Raw genomic sequence first — 15,325 nt, 5'->3', positions numbered from 1 at the left:
TGCTGCTCGTCATTAAGCCCCACAGAGCCAACACATCTGCTCTTGTACATGAACCAGAAGCACAAGGTCAACAACCCTGCCTGTAATGAGTGAGGGGAATGGAACACGGCACAGGCTGTATGAGGCCAACTGGGACCACGGGTTGGACGTGAAACTCATCTATATGCTGACTATATCTGCTGAATGGAAGACATCTCAGAACACATGGCTGCGCTCCACGTCCATGAAAGACTGAGACGGAGTCTGAATCATTAAACGCGAGCAAGAATAAATAAAAATAAACAGACAGTTTTCGGGTTGTTTTCTGGACGAAATCCCTTTACAATCTAAATTTCATGTCTGATTTTTCTGCTCACTTATTTGCCAAAGACAAAATAAGACTGAATGAAATCCCTGCAGGGCTGTCAAGGTCAATTCCTTAATGGTCTGCTCGGCACAAAAAGGTACATTCTGATTAGACCTTTGTATAATACAACTGCTGTAATTTCCATTCAAAGGTTCATGGGATATTGATAAACCACTCATGCCTTGTCTCATTACTTATCGTCCAATTAGAATCTAATTATGTGCCATCCAGTGGGCACGATTAGTGCTGTGTACTCTCCTCCAGGGGCTCTCTGAGGTTTTACCTCAATATTGATTAAAACTGTGCCCATTATAAATAGGAATTAATCAGGTTTACTCTCTGCTTTGTCAAGGCAAATGTCTGATTAAGATTAAAAGCAACACTAGGTACGATTTAAGGAAAAGCGGTTTTAATGAATCTCGACTTCTATCAGAGACGGCTTCAATAAAGATGGTTTAACCTACCTATAATACCACTTTACACAATTAATAATCCCAAAAATGTACTTGTGGCTTCGAGAAGGCAAAAGCTAATGCCAGTATCTGCCCATAAAGATGACAACCGTGTCCTAAATCCAAACCACTGTACACAATAACTGCCTCAAGTTCATACTAATCTTTCCAGTGCCCAAGAAATTAACACACTCAGCTGTTGTACGGGCAAGGGATGGCGCAATACTTACAGTTTTATGCCAATAAAGCTACCACTTTGCAATTCAGACGGCAACATGCTTTTAAAAATCTTTTGTTTTATTTCTAGATGTGTGTTCCACGCTCATTTACCATTTGTTTGAAATGTTTTCCAGTTATGATAAGTATTTATTTTCCTCCTCCACTTCCTGGAATAAATCATCCTGCTCCTCCACCTTCATCACATTCAACACTAAGGACTGTTTTCACTGCTATTTAAAAACATCAAAAAATGTCACGTTTTAATTGGGGCATTATCGCGCTGGAGAACTTCACTATTATTAAATAAACGGTGTTTGCACAGTGGGTGAGAACTCACAATTAGTGTTTAATTAATGTGGGGCAGTACATACTACAAATGACCCCCCACAGATGTGAAGAGCCACATTACATCCTTTCACCCTGGTGTGACTTCGCTTTAATGATGCTTTAATTCTGACCAGACCTTTTAGATAAAACGGAGTTCTTGCTCTTGAAGGACTTGAGCTGCTAGTTAATAGTTTTAAGGTTACTGCGAGGTTTAAAGCCTGCTCTCTCCCCCGATGCTCCTCTGCTGACCCTGCAGACAGACTACAGGCAGATGGGATCCTCATCACACCGTTTCCTCAAAAACCCGTCCCAATGTCGACCCCCTCTCCACCTACTCCTTCAGGACTCCTATTCTTCTCCATCTTCTCCCTCCAAGTCCTCCACCTTTACCCCTGAGACGCTGAGGTAATGCTGATTAAACAGACAGCTGTCCACGCTATGCCGTCAATTAACCAAGTGATCTGGAAGCTTACAGGTTTGTGACACTTAACAACACCAATAAAGTTCATGTTTATCGGGCCGTTGAAAAATGCCTGAATGAATTTGTGCATCTGATACTTTTTAGTGGTTTATAAAGAAGAAAACCCCTGCAACTAAAGGCCCTTAGTTCACCATCACAATTTACAGTCTAGGGTATGAGGATAAAATCACATTAACCATGTGTTATCTGTTATTAAGAGCACAAAAAAAGGCATAAAAGCTATGTTTCAAAGACGGATAAACTAATTATAACATAGAAGAGATGTAAAAACGGTAGAAAATGCTTCAAAAATATCAAAACGAAGCAGCAATATTTTTGACATGCTCGAGAAATGGACAAGCATAATGGGTAATGAAAACTTTACGGTTAGAAACTACAAAATAAATAAATAAATTTTGCAGCAGTGCAGGTGTTCCTCATCTCTAACTCACCTGGGAGCAACATTAGCCTAAAGTAGAGTAGCTCTCATCCTAGTCATCCTCATATCACAACCCATGGCCTCAATATCAGCCATACCTTTGCAAACTATCCAAGACAGGGGGACAAAAACAGACAGGGCTTTGGCAGTGCAGCATTAGCTCATAATGGCTCATTTTGAAAAGCATATTAGTTCCAGCATAATTACAATCAGGCCTCACGCTCTGTGTTTTGCAGGCATTCACAGGACCAGCCTCTGAGCACCGAGTCACACCAGTTGACTGTGACTGACAGCAGATTTAGTTAAAAATGGTGTTTTTTCCTCCCTCTTTTTTTCCCACAGGACAAAAATAACACCGCATCTTTTCTCCCTATTTATGTTGACTTGTTTATTTTGTGCCTACCTTTTGTCGTACTTGATACTGCAATTATACTTTTTGTCAGTCAGAGGGGGTGAATATCAAAAGGCCTAATTATGCAAACAGGCCTGTGATAAGAGGCATCTGCCTGAGATGGGATCTGCTATCTCTGACATGCATCTGTCTCTGCGCTGTCTCTGCTGCTCCAGGCCTGCATATAAACAGCCCTGCCTGTCCCCAGGACTGCATGCAATTCAACCACCAACACTGGAGTGGAGGGATGTTTCGGGGGCGGGGGGGATCGTGCAGCAACATCAAATAACTAACAACTTCCCAATTTGCATTTTTCTGAGAATGGTGCGGCATCTCCGTTTAACGCACTTGCCTGTTCATCCTAAAGGGGTTGCCAAGTTAAAGGAGGCATGTGATTCAAGGCATTTACCAAAGGATGTATCAGAGATAGGAACCCTATGTGAATACAAGATAGACGACAGAGATAACTATAATGGTTTAAAGACAAATTCTCTTTGAATAATCTCCCGTAGTTATCTCCCCTGCGAGTGAAAAACAAATTCAGAACTCTAAAAGGGAGTATAGCTTACGTACTGCAGGAGTTTACTCATAATGTACAAGAAAAAAAATAATCATATTAACATACTAAACTATTTATAAAAATGAAAAGGTTGCACATGTGGAAAAATCAAGTTAACTCTTTACTTCGTCTGGTAACAAGCCAAAAGACATCATCCGTTTCCTCTGGTGACCTTCTCTGGGTCATAATTTGACATTTAACAGAAATTGAATCTGGATGAGATGTGCAACTGTGTTTACATGAGGAGATTAAAAACCCACCGTCCATCTAAAATAAAATCATTCTCAGCTCACCTTTATGGACAGATGTCTGTGGTTTCAGTTTTAACTCATGTCAATAACTGGTTTATAGCAGGTGGCCGAGGGCCAAGACACTTGCCCCAAAATTTCCCGTGGTAAGATAGGAAGTGATAAAGGAATGTAGAAGTGAAGATTTGTGCGCGACTTGTGCAGGAATTACACACATTTTCCAACTCTATAAAAACTTCAAACACGCTCAACAACTACCTGATAAACTAGAAAAGACTGCCCGCTCTGCTTTCGCCACCAAACACACAAGCTCTCGCTGCCACCGTCGGGAGTTCGAGACTCTCTCATGTCGACATTCCTCAGGAAAATTCCAGTACTTTTCTTCCCTCGTCTCTGTGACAGAATCACGCTCTTTAGAAAAGGAGTAGGGGGCTTGAAAAAGAGGAGAAAAAGGCAAAGGAGGAAGAAAGATGGGAGGCTCTATAATCTTTGGCTCTCACAACAAACAATTAGCCCCCTTCTCTCTGTTTGAGGAGGGAGAAAGTGGGAAAGAGAGGGGGAGGGGGGCGCAAGAGAAAGCAGAGGAGACAGAGAAGGAGAAGCAGCGAAAGCGATGCTCTTTTATGGTTCTTGTCATATGGATGAAGGCGCAGCGCGTCCATGAGAGCGCACGCTCACCTTCAACAACAGGGCGTCCACTGGGCCTCCCGGCCTTTTCAGCCCGGAGAGACGAGCTCCTCAGGGGGCCATTAGAGCATGAATAGGGGCCTGACAGCCCTGTGCAGCTCCGCAGGGCATCCATAAATGCTGACATATTGACTCCCCATGCCTCTGCGCTGCCTGAGTGTGAAAGCGTGAAGGGCTTGAAGGGTGGGATTCTTTTTCTTTAATATACTACTGACTAAAGCGCGGATATTAGCAACAATATAAATGTTTGCTTATGACTTTAAGCCATACTTGGTTTCTGCATGAGGCAAATACAGCAGTTAGTCAAAATATTAAATTTTTTTAAAGACCTGTTTGATTGGAGAAGTGAAGTTCAAACACTGTGCGAATGATAAAAACTTGCCAGTGCAATATTTGAATTTATTTGTATTATGCCCATTTCTACTGTCAGTTTTTAAGTTAAAAGTCAGATTACAGAAGATCTAACAGAACCACAAAGACTTCAGAAAATGTGAACCTTGTTAGGAAGACTCTTGCCACCTCTTGGTTCCCCGCTAAGACCAAGCTTTGCACCAGGTTTTCACGTCTGTCGAGGAGCATGTAAAGCTCAAGTCTTTGCTAATTGAGGTCACAGGAAAAGTAATGAAATTAACAGAGAGCGCAAGAAAGTAAAAAAAAAAAAAAAAAAAGGAGCCCACAGGGGTCTCTGCCAAATGGCACTAGAGCCAGAGTCCCGGTCCCCCAGCAAAAAGCTCTAAAACCTACGCAGGAAATCAAACAGTTAGGTCTCAGGGCTATGAGCCGAGGTCTCCTGGAGGAACAAATCATTTTCTCAACAAAGCCAAAGAGAGATTACTGGGCACAGTATAGGAATGCACAGCGGACATTTTTATGTGCCCAAGGGAAGTTTCCTAATTTTCTGGACAAGGATGGGCAGAAAATATTGTGGAAAAGTTTGTGTGACACAAAGGACAGAATTAAGAAAGGAAGAGAAAGAGAGAATGGTGGAAACTTTAACAAAAACTCAGCAAAACAATATTATTGATAAATAAGGAATTTAAAGGTTTAGAGGCTTCACAGAAAATATATTTCCAGGTGGCTACCACATTCATTATAATATCCATTTGGTTGCCAATTTACATGCTAAAATATTACTTTGTTCCTGCATTATTCTTGCATCTCATACTTTTGATTTTATACCGAAAACTAAGAAGAATAGTGTTTTAGAGCTAATCTTTAAATCATTTACAAAAAAAGACTATCGCTCTCCACCGTTTTATATTCCACTGACATTTAGTGGATTGTAAGTGAACAAACTGCTCCCAAAAAGCCCCTTTGTGTTCAAAAAACTTAATGGATATTTCCTGTAAAGAGCTTCTTCTTTTTTTTTTTTTTTTTTTCTGGCCACAGTGAAACATTACAGTGCTTGGCATTAATTCTGAGATCCCTCCATATTGAGGGGTTGTAATGTGCACAACAGAAAAGCTTTTTATACTGCGACTACATATTCCCCAAGGAGAGAATGACTGACGATGCAGAAATAAGCCCATTAGTTGAAAATAGAGGACAACATTTGAGGTTGTTATTTTGTCGGCTACGGACAGGAGCTCCACCCCACTGTTTGGACAACCGCTTTCGCATTTTAACTTGGTAGGGGGAAAAAAAACACATTTCTGATTTGCAACACTTAGGGAACATGTTTATTGTCTTTGTGGCTATGGAAAAAAAAAAAACATGCACAATTAAAACAAATGAATATTTCAGTGGCGGAGCAGATCAAGAGCATAAAATGTGAAATGTTCTGGCCCTAAGTAGCATAGGCTAATGGCGATTTTTAAACTAGCAGACCATGGTCAATGTTTCTCATTCATCACTCAGGGAGAGCATGGGCGCACTGTGCTAAACATAATTACTGTTGCACATTATGTGGGCTATTCCTGTATTGTAATAAAATTAGCCAGAAATGCTTTTTGTCTTTTCTAATGCGGCTCCATGGTTACCAGTGGATGGTTATAATGCAACACACTGTCCCGATCTGTGCCAGCTGTCAGAGTTTGACAACCTTAGCTGGCACGGCGAATTGGAGGAAACTACATTTCTTTCAATAAATTATGTGGCTCTGACCAGCTCATCCATTGCACAATTTAACATGGACGTAATAAAGCCTGAGATGTCCTGATGTACTGCGCACTCGTTTCTTTCCCTTTTTTTTTGTGATCCTTTATTGTTTAGTGCAATAACAAAGGCTTAATCACCAAGACAAAGATCTATTTCTGCCAAAGGTCCTGCTTATTATTACACTGTTCATCTTTAAATTTTTACCCCAGACAGGCAGAAAATTCAATTGGACTACAGATTTTATTCCACATTCCTCAAAGTACACAGAAAAATGGGCTTAACATAAAATTAAATGCTGCGAAAAGACAAAAACGTTCAGCCAAAACAGATCTTCATAATTAACAACAGGAATGTACGAATAAATTAGACTATAATTTTTTCATGCACTGAATGGCATTCAGTCATCTTTGTTAATGTTTTGGAAGAATACAGAAGGCAAATGATGCAAAGCTAAAACGTGGCTCTATATCATAAAAGCAGTCGGCCAAAACTAAAGAAGCCCGGCAATCAATGTCAGCCCAAAACAAGAGACCGGTTTTAGTTTATTCGAACTATAAACTGGAAGACAGCTAATTTTATCTCCACCTCCTGACCGATAGTTATAAATATAATGATTAATTACTGACAAACATTTGACGAATTCAAGGGCCTTTGACATTAAGTGACGTTATCTGTGAGCCAGTGACAACATTTATGTTGTTTGGTAGATAACTTATTAGGGAAAATGGCTACGATTTAGGAAATTACATGGTTAATTAAATACTGCTTTGAGCCGAAACCACTGTTCAACTCGTCGAGACAAAACGAAAAGACTTTACATTTTACCTGCGGTGTTTAGGAGAAATATTCAGCCTCGCCACTCTTTGTTTGGGGCTTGTTCTGTATGTTGTGCGACGCCGGTAATGCTCAGAATTACTTTATTGCATGTCGACACAGTTACTGGTGCTCTCTGACAAAAAGCGTCATTGTCTGCAGAGGTCACCAGGTCATTTAATTACGCTTGTTTATTGCAGCAAAATGACAGCAGCTTCTCCATGAGGTTTGTTTTAGTCATGTTTTTTTTTTTTTTTTCTGCAGAAGATAGGAGGAAAGACACAAAGAGGACACCTAAAAGCAATTAAACGAGAGTTCTGTCCAATCACAAGTACCATAGGTTTTCCCATTAAAACCTTTGAAACTAATCTCCCCTGCTGAGAACACTTGTCTCTCCTCGTGGCATGGATAGGAATCAGCGGTGAGAGATAAATAAATAGCCTTTAAAAAACATTGGCCCACTTGTCAGGACACATAGCCACTCAACGGCAGCAACAGTCCACATGTCAACTCATTCTCTTCCTATTTCCTCTGCTCTCTTCGCTAAGACACTTCGGTCTAATGAAGTAGAGTGGCTGCAATCCCACAGGGCTAAGCAGAGCTCCGTCAGACCTGAGTGTTGTTTTCCCCCTGGACAGCCCAAGTCGTTGTCCACTACTGAAGGTAATACTCAACAATCAGGATTCATTACAACACTGAATCTGTGAATGAACTGCCCACTGCAAGCGCAAACACATACACACAACTGCCCGGGAGAAGAAATAGGCCTCCCAGGGACCCCCTCCAAACTTAATTGGATTGCCAATTCGGCCCACAGACGTTTGAGGAGTCGAAAAAAACAATGGAGCAGAAAATAAATACTCTAAAGCCACAATGATGACTCCACTTTGTAAACTAACACAGTATTGATCGTCGTCTTCGTTTTTTTGTTTGTTTAGAAAAGCCTCATCCCTGCTAATAGCTGTCTGAGAGTGTAATCTCTCCCTTGTCCTCCCCCTCCTCTCCTCCCCTCCACATTCCCTATTATGTGGCTCCTTTCAGCAAGCCTCAAATAGTTTAGGTTCAGTGTCGCACTGGGGTATGGGGCATGGGACTGGGGACCAATTGTTTGCTAATGTTGACACCTGCCAGAGCAGGCTTGGTCTATTTGGGGCCCGCCAAGCTGTAAACTGGATGCTCCCCCTCTTTAGCGAGATTAAGTGTGGGTTGCTGGGGTCACAAATCACTGGACTCCCTCTGATGTTGTGAGGCACAGAGCCAGAGACTGAGAGGACTAAAAGAGAAAGCTGGAGAGGGAGGGACAGGGGAGGGAAAGGGGATAAAGAGTGACAGTCTATTGTTTACTGAAAAGGAGGGGAATAATGTATCTTCTTGAGTGCGAGTAACCAGTGTGCTCCATTAAAAAAAAAAAATCCACAGCGAGTCCATGTTGCGCTGCTAAAACACACAGATTTCTTTCTTGCTCTCTGTCTCTTTTTACTTTTTGTTTGAAATACAGCACTGTGCTCTGGGTTTCTACATAACAGCTAGTGCGTTTTATGCCCCGAAAATAAAGCATTAGTAGTAATAAAAAAATACAAAAAATATGATGCAGATTATTAAATTTCATGACGATTCACTGGACAGAATTACTTCAACATGACTTGTGTTCTTTAACAGTAAATAAACATGAAAATAGATCACACTTTGAAGGGGATTTAAAAATATGCTCATCTGTAAATTGACTTATATCTTTTTTTTTTTTTTCTTCATAAACACGTGTAGTGCAAAGCCCAAGAGAAAACCAGGGGCCATGACAGACAGTGCCCAGTTCCTCCTCCTCCTCCCCCTTCCTTTGCAGATGTACATTAATGCAAGATCTGAGCTGCAGCAGAAGCACCCTGTCTCCCTTTAAAACTGCTGCTGTCCAGCCTGATCGTGTCAGTTTGAAGGCCCCTATTCAAAAGTATTCATGCATCTGCCTTTGAGGCACAATAGCAGCTAGTTTATAAACTGTCTGCCCAGGCACCCAAAGGCTTTAGTTCTTATTGTTTTCATCCCCTTAATAAACTTTTTGGAGGAGTTCATCAACTTGCCTGAATAGACTATGCAGCAAGTCTCAAGACAGAAAATAACAGAAGGGCCTTTTCTCCTCCCTCTTCTTTCTCTCGTCCTTTTCTAGAGGCTGTTCATCTAACAATAGTGAGAGTAGGCTGTCAGACATCACAGAGCTTTTTTTTTGTACCAATACAAGAAAAAAAAAAAGTATTAAAATGAGAAAAAGCGACCTCTTAAAACGGGAATCTAAGACAATTGTATTTTTGCACATAAGATTTATAAGGTGCACAGTGAGTTAAAGGTTTACAAAGTGTATACATACAAATGTAAATAGAGACAGGGAGCTGGGGGGGGGGGGGGCTTTACTACTATTAAAAGCAAAAAAACTAACAGTTTTCAGATATTGTGATTAATAAAACTGGGTTTGAATTTTAAATGCCAGTTTGTATTTCTACACAATTGGAAACGAATGAAAGTAAAATAAAAAAAAGTAAAATGCAATTAAAAACATCTCAGCTGGGTATCAATTCACAGGCTGCCTGACACCTGTTAGACAGGCAGCAGAGAAATGATGGGATGCTATAAAATGTAATTTTGGGTGTAAGCCATTAATCCACTGTTATACCTTTAAACTCTGTCGAAAAAAAAAAATTAGCCAAACTTAAAAGTCTTTAATAGATGTCTGCTCTAATTAATTTCATACCTAATTAAAACAAGGCTACAGTCCAGGCATGCCGGCCTGTTTAGCCCGCTGGATGGCCATAATTGAACTAATAGCGGGGAAAAAAGGGGCTGCTTGGAAATAAAAGCCCGCAGCGGTCCAATTCAACAACATCAGCATCCAACCACGCTGCTCAACGACCCCCCCACTCCTTCTCTCTCTCCCCCACCCTCCACCATCTGACCCAAAAAGGCCTTATTGGCTGCCCCGGACCAACCACCTACTGTTTCCCACCGATGCACTCGGTGCGTTTTAACACCCTAATTAGATGTGACAAGTTCAACGAGCTGGTTTCAGAGGAGGAAAAGCTGGTCAGGTTATGATTTCCGAGTCAGCCTCACAGGGGAATCTCTGGACAGCTGATTCCTGTCAGCCTCATTCATTTTCTTCCAGCCAATTAAACATTAATGCTAACAAAGGGCTGGCTATTTGGGGAATACATTAAACGCCTAAAGTGGAAATGTAAATTTCTGAGGCGATGTCAAGTGAGTCTAGTGACAGCAACAAAACTAATAATAATAGCCATTATTATTAACTTTTTATTTATTTAATCTGACTTACGGTATATAATAGTCCTATAAATAAAAAAATGTTTGCCATAAAAATAGGAGCAATATAAGTGATAAAAGAGCAGAACTAAAATGCTACAAAATGGCCCAACACAATCGCCTTAAATGCGATGAAATTAATTTAAAACTACACTGTCGGGAAATAAAAAAATCTATCTGCTTAAAACAGGAAATGTTCATCCTTTTATCGAGATGCTAACAACAGGGTATCAGCTACAACAAAACTAAAGACACGCTGTGACAGTTGCTTTAATATCCCCCACCTGTTTGCATGATGCACATGTGTGCAGATGTGAGCGAGAGAGGCGGAGAGGAAAGGGAGGGAAGAAAAAGGCAAACTCGGCGCAGAGAAAGCAGTTGAAAAATTAAGATTTTCTATTTATTTTGGACCCCAGCCCTGCAGGCACCGCTCACGATCCCTGAGCCCCATAGTGAAAATTGGCGGAATAAAACACAGACAGAAATGAGAGACGCGGTGAAGAACCCTACTGTTGTGACAGGATACCTGGAGGGCAAAGCTTCCTCTTTAATTTGTCTCGTATGGTTTGAGACCCCCAACCAGACACTCAATCCTCAGAGTCTGCGTAAGCCTACTGAATTTAATTCTCGATGGTGAAATTATATGCTATAATTAAATATCATATCATATTGAAAAACCGCTCGGTGACAGAAAAGCATCTTATCGACTCGGTCTTCCTCTGCGACGTCGTTGTTATCACATTAAAAGTAACAACATCTAAACGGGCCTATCAGCATTTGTGGCGGAAATTGCAAGCTAAACAAAGGGCACCTATGGGCTTACAGCTTATATTCTGATATTTTCGAACAGGAAATGTTAACCTTGAAATGCTGCTATCTGCGTCTAACAATGTGTGATCATAACCCCATAAATGAGGGGAGAAATTGAATCCTTTTAAGTTATTAAGCAGGAAAGGATTATAAACTCGTCTTTATAAATGAGCTAGAAATCCCCATGTCTTCCTCTGTACACTTTTAAATTTCCCACAAGAAGCTGGAGAGGAAAGATTGCCCCTTTTCAAGAGCCCCACAAGAGATGGAAAAACCATTTTTGTGCCCAGATAGGAAGTCGTCCCACATGGTAAGCGCCACTTTAATTAATAGACAGCCTTGAGAGGTATCACTGTCAGAATGGATAATGGTGACAGAGCTAGTGTTTGTGCTTCCATGAATATTTCTCATGTGATCAAAGTCAAATGCCAGCACAGAATGAATTTAAGCCTACTCCATTTTTTTTTTTTCCTCATTTGGAGCCTAATGCTGTGGACACTTAAAGCTCCTGACACTGAAATGTCTCGCCGGTTTGGTAGGCCTACAAGCTTAAACTGCCCTCTTTTAAATTGATGCAATACTCATTACTCATAAGCAGAGGGTTTCGTGTTATTATGTTGCACGGTTTGCTCATGTTACCTTGCTGGAACCAATAGACCAATTTGTTACACTGGTAGTAACTCATGCCGTCAAGTCTCGCGATATGTCAATAAATAACAAATGACACCATAATATTTAAATTAAAAACGGTCAACTAAATATTGATTAAAAATAAAAATAAAAATAAGTCCACAATTTTAAGGCACTATATTTCACATATTGAGTTTCCACATATTGTTTAAATTCGTCGCACCGTAAAGCGTACTGACTGAGAGACCACAAAAATAGACTACTACAGTTGTTGCTAAGCAACGCGTTACCTATCAACCAAAGAATTAACGAACTAACGAAATTTTAAGCTAGCTCCACCGGCTAAGTATGCTCGCTATTTATCCATTTAACTTGTAATTGTGAATTACAGAGCATATGTAGAGGTCATATGATTAAATAAAACATCCCATATTATATATATATATATATATATATATATATATATATATATATATATATATATATATATATATATATATATATACATACTGTCCTGACAATATTTAATGCAATCACAAGTGGGAAAAAAAATCAAAACAAATAGGCTGGCTTTGCTAGCTTTGTAGATATATTTTAAACCAAAAAATAGCCAAATTCAGCCTATTAAGTTGACATCATTGTCGTAGGCTATTTCGTTTTGTGTGTCAATATTTTAGTTGTATATTAAATATATCCACATTTGTGTTAGGCTAAATATTTTAGAACTGACATTTAAAAATAGTCCTACAGCATTTAATAGAGTATATTTTACCACTTTTTTTTTATTAAATCACTGCGAATACAAAAAGCAATAATAATAATGATAATAATAACAATAAATAATAATAATAATAATGTCGATCGTGTGTCGTGTCTTTCCGCTCCTGCCCCCTTTATAAGAAAAGTAGGCCTACCGATGTAAATTCCAGTGAAATGTGGCTTGAGTGGCTGCGGGGACAGGGGAGGTTAATCCGAGTTTAATGCAGTGAAGCACAGCGCAGGGTCTGGGCTATGATGGGTATGTTATCTCTGCCCAACATTTGGGTCTCCCTCAATTTCCACCCAGCCAAATAGCTGCGAGAAAGTGCAGATGGAGTCACTCTCAATGCCTGAGGAAAAAACGTTATTAATAGCTAAATAACTTCCCCATACTTTCACTGAATCTCTCTCACACACTGTTCCAGATGGATTTGTTTGAAGTGGTCTCTCGCTTCATTCCCCTGTCCTTCTCATTCAGCACGGCTTTAGACCCGAAATATAGCTACATTATATTACCATACACTTAGAGACGGGCTGCGCGGGTGTGTGCGTCCGTGCGTGCGCGCATGTCTGTTTGTAACGTGGAGGGGTGAAGATTTATGCACTATTCATCAATATAAAAAAATATTTTTATGTTTTTCTTCGTGTAGGAAAACAATTGGAAGATAAATCTTACGCAAATGACTGGAAAAAAGAAAAAAGAAAACTCAATCACACACTAAAGTGGAAATAGCCTACAAAAAAAGGACAACTGATTGCTCAACAATTTGAAAGTTAATTGCGGGTCATATTTTTCGCACATTTTACTGAACGTAACATTATCATTTTACTCATTCCTGACCTCGATCTCCGAGCTGTCTGGCTTCCTCACACATCGCCGCTGCTCTGTCACTTTCCCCATCCCCGATGATCTGAAATAATCCCACCTGGCATCTGTTTAATTAGACTGAGGACCTCAGGTAATCCCGCGATTTGCTGAAGTGTCCATCGCCTGTCTCCACCTCGTCTGTCGGTCGGTTTGAATGCATCAGTGTGGCAGATGGACGCCGGACAGCTGATACACTTTCTATTTTTGACAGGTGTGGCGCAAAACTAAATGATGTCCACGTTAGTGTGCATATTATCAGCCACCTTTTTGCGTATAATTAAACGCTGTTACATTTAAAAGGCATGCACGACCATTAAAGTGTGCACCCTGGATGCAAACTTGTTGTTGTACAAATTGACCTCTGATCCCCAGACAGTAAACAATCACTAGAATAAAAAAAGACGGGACGATATAGCATCTTAAAAAAAAAAAGTAAAACTATTTTCGGTGCATACACACACACACGCGGAGTTTTGTTTGCTTTGCTTTCCACTCCTTCCTCAGTCGACTCCATGCAGCAAAATAAAATGTACATTATTATAATATGGTTAGCAGTTTAAACACATGTTTAATAAAGCTAGATTAGAGCTGGGATAAATCCGTGATGTAACCTCTGAGAAAATCAAACACGCAGGCCTAATAAACAAATAGATAAATAAATAAAGTCTTAAAATCTGGATAAGTAAACGAAAAAAAAAAAATCTCATGAATTTTGTGCCCAGGGCGAGCCACTGTGAGCTCCGCTCTGAGATGAAAGTGAAAAGAAATAAAAGGCTCTATTTAATCTGCTTTAAAACCCCTCTCCACATAAGGGCTGTGCTTCAAACTCGGAGAGTGAGGGGCTGATTGGGGATAAATACATTTCTTACCATGCCTGCGAGCTATTACACCCGGCACGAACACAGCCACCTATTCAACAAACGTCGTTTCCACTGCTTACTCTAATAAGTATTAACATTATTAAATGCCATCCGGATGCTGGTAGTCTAAACTGCATTACGCAGAGAGTGCGTCTCTTTTTATAGCATCGTAATTCAATCCCAATTTAAAACACAAGCAGCGCTAAGGAAAAAAAAAAAAAAAAAAAACAGAAGCAGGAACATTACGTGGATGTTTTGTGCCAACAGTAGAAAGTTTATCATAATACTACAGATTACAAACTATCACACTATCCAGTGAACCGGGTTCAGATTTTGCGTAAAACCAGGCTCTCCTAAAAAATAGTTTTTTTTTGGTCATTTACAGCCAGCAGGGTTAACAACCCATCTACACGGACATTGGAGATATTTGTAACAAAATGGTGACATTTTTCTTATAACATTAATGCGTAGTGTGACAGAAAAAAAAGAGACCGTTTTCACGCTATCAACCGATTCTTCTCCAACGGGCCATTATATAAAATTACAAAACTATCTACCAGCGGGGCGTACTGAATAATTCATCTCCTTTTATGTCTGTCCTCGCCCTTTGTCCAAAGTTTTCTCTCTCTCTTTTAGCAGATTTTTGAATGAGAATAGACGGGACCGCACTCGCCTTTTTCGCCGCCCTGCTTTCCAGGATTTGCTTTTGTACCTCGGACTCTTCACTCCAGAAAAGCATCAATAGAGGGGAGGGTTTTTTTTCGCTCGTGAAGTTCATCTTCAAGTTTGAAGAATTTTTTGGCAGTGTCCTTTTTTTTTTTTTTTTTTTTTTTTTTAGAAAAAATTCGGCTTTTGTGAATTTCTTTTTTTTAGGGACTCACTCACTTAAGGACAGAGCTTTGCATCGCTTGCAGAGGTTTACATTTTTTCACAGCACGTTCAACGGTTAAAACCAATAAAATGTCACAATAAAACCAGGAGGTCTCGTAAATGTCACTTTTGCTGCACTTTCAATTTCAAATAATAAGAAATGTACTTTTAATTTAAAGCAATC

The 15,325-nt window shown here is 40.0% G+C and overlaps 1 protein-coding gene across 2 annotated transcripts in view; it reads right to left on the bottom strand.

Moving 5' to 3' along the window:
- pax7a (paired box 7a) overlaps positions 1-15,325 on the bottom strand; it is a 44,149-nt gene that overhangs the window by 25,353 nt on the left and 3,471 nt on the right. The gene's annotated exons all lie outside the window — the stretch shown is intronic.

Source organism: Chelon labrosus (assembly GCF_963514085.1).
Source record: "Chelon labrosus genome assembly, chromosome: 4".
Classification (NCBI taxonomy): Eukaryota; Metazoa; Chordata; class Actinopteri; order Mugiliformes; family Mugilidae; genus Chelon; species Chelon labrosus.
This window is presented reverse-complemented; position numbering and strand designations above follow the sequence as displayed.